The following is a 2,836-nucleotide window of genomic DNA, read 5'->3' as shown; positions in this document are numbered from 1 at the left end:
ATATATGAATATACATCATCATCATCATACATGTAAATATATATATATATATTCTTCTATTTGTTTCAGTCATTTGACTGCGGCCATGCTGGAGCACCGCATTTAGTTAAGCAAACCGACCCCGGGACTTATTCTTTGTAAGCCTAGTACCTATTCTATTGGGCTCTCTTGCCGAACCGCTAAGTGACGGGGACGTAAACAGACCAGCATCGGTTTTCAAGCGATGTTGCTGGGGACAAACATATACATACATAAATATATATATATATACGACGAGCTTCTTTCAGTTTCCGTCTACCAAATCCACTCAATGGTTTGGTCGGCCCAAGGCTATAGTAGAAGTCACTTGCCCAAGGTGCCATGCAGTGTGACTGAACCCGGAACCATGTGGTTGGTAAGCAAGCTACTTGCCACACAGCCACTTCTGCACCTATATATATTTATATATAGAGGTTGAGACACAAGTACACTAACGCATCTGCCTGATCATGGCATCTCGGTGCTAAATAACAATATCAATAAAAAGCCAAAAAGAAATACAAAAAAGCAACAACAAAACAAAAGTAGAGGAATTAGTTTTTTTATTTCTTTATCTTTTTTTTTGTTTTTGTTTTGTGTCTCTTAATCCATAATTATAATTATTTAATTTATTTAATTTAAATTTTGTTTTTTTTAAAATTCTTTTCAATTAGCGCAAGGTTATTTAAGTAAGGGAGGAGAGGAGCAAAGTTCACGGAGGGGCAGCGGGGCAGGGAAAGAGCGTGAGGGGGAAAGAAATAGTGATGGCATGACTGAATGAGCAACATTAGATAAATAGTAAGATTATTATTATTATTATTATTTTTATGTATGTATATATGTATGTATGTATGTTTTAAAATTCGTGGAAACAAATTGAGTAGAAATAACAGCAGAAAATAGATAAATGTATATATATATATATATATATATATATATATATACATATATATATATATATATATACATATATATATATATATACATATATATATGTACATATATACATATATATATGTACATATATACACACACACATACATGTACTTACATTGTCATCATCATCATTGTCATTTAACATCCATATTCCATGCTGGCATGGGTTAGACACATACATATATATTATGGTTATAGCAGTATGGATGTGTATATAAATACATACATAAATATAAATATATAGTCACACTCACAAACCCATACATAGACACTTGTATATGTACATATGTATGTATATACTGTCTTTTAATGTGTATAAGGGACTCTTTTTCTGTCAAAAATTAGGTTCAAAAGGTGGGAGTTTCTTAGACATGGATAGTATTATAATCCCTTACAAAACCTTTTTTCTAAATTTTAAGCCCCCAAAATTAGGGGGTTCCCTATACACGTTAAAATACAATATAGACACACATATATATATAATTAAAACTTAATGCTTATTCAGATACTTGTGTGTATATAGAAATAAGTGTGAGTCTGTGTATATATATATATATATATATATGCATATGAGGCTGATAAATGTATGTAGATTTGTATTATCATTCATATCAATACAGGTGTATAATTCAATATCTAATATATATCTCTCATTACACCTATACATAAATGCATAGATAAATATCTACTCTTCGATTGTCTATGTACACACACCATCATTCAATCATTTGTATACATTTCTTTCTATAACAATACAAGTGTGATGTGTGTGTATATATATATATATATATATATATATATATACACATACACACACACGAAGCCATACAGGCCTCATGTCTTGTCACATTGTGTTGCACCAAATCTCTCTGAGAACTACATTAATGGTTACGCATGTCTGTGGAGTACTCAGCCACTTTCACATTAATTTCACGAGCAGGTTGTCCCATTGATCAGATCAACTGGAACCATCATCATCATATCCAACAGAGTGCCTGTTAGATGAGGAGTGCATTGGTGCCCCACCCCTCAAATTGAAAACATCAACAGAAGTTATTCAAGAATAACATTGATATCATTTAATAAGCACAGGATTTAATTACAAGTTGCTATAAGTTCCATGCCTCAATAGTACAATAAATTGAATGAGCTTGCATAGCATGCTGTGTCCTATCTGCTTTAGTCATTAGACTGTGCCCATACTGGGGCACTGCCTTGAAAACCAACCCTAGGACTTTATATATAATGTATACACACCCTTACATATGAGGGATATTAATGTTAGTGGCTGCAAACTAAAACTATATTCTTTATATATATAAAAGAATTATATATAATAAGAGCTCTTTTTTAAGCACCTGCTTTGCTAAAAATAGGAGTCAAAACACTCTGAAGCTACAAAAATTAACACTATATATTCACAAGCATGGTTGGAAAAAAAAACTAAGTGAAATAAGGATTGTATCTTGCCTCTGCAGAATTGCAAAAAGGAATGTCACTTAACTTGTTGTCATGATTTTGAATTTAGCACCAAAAATTATGCTTGATTCTCTTGAAATATTTCAAAAAATTGTATTCACTTAGTTATTTTCTCAGTATGGCTTGCACACATATACTAATATATTTATATATATATATATATATATTACATACATAAGCACCAAATCCAATTTAAACTGGATTTGGTACTTACATATCTATAGTCTCCTACCAATGCAAGATACCTTCATAGTTGTTTTACCTCCAAGTGAATCCTATATGATTGAACCTAGCCATTTCTGGCATCTTACGTGTTAATGTGCCTAGATTCTGATGAATCCTTTAACTAGTCTCATCTCTCTCTCTCTCTCTGCATATATATATATATATATATATATATATA

Source organism: Octopus bimaculoides, chromosome 11 (genome assembly GCF_001194135.2).
Source record: "Octopus bimaculoides isolate UCB-OBI-ISO-001 chromosome 11, ASM119413v2, whole genome shotgun sequence".
NCBI lineage: Eukaryota > Metazoa > Mollusca > Cephalopoda > Octopoda > Octopodidae > Octopus > Octopus bimaculoides.
This window is presented reverse-complemented; position numbering follows the sequence as displayed.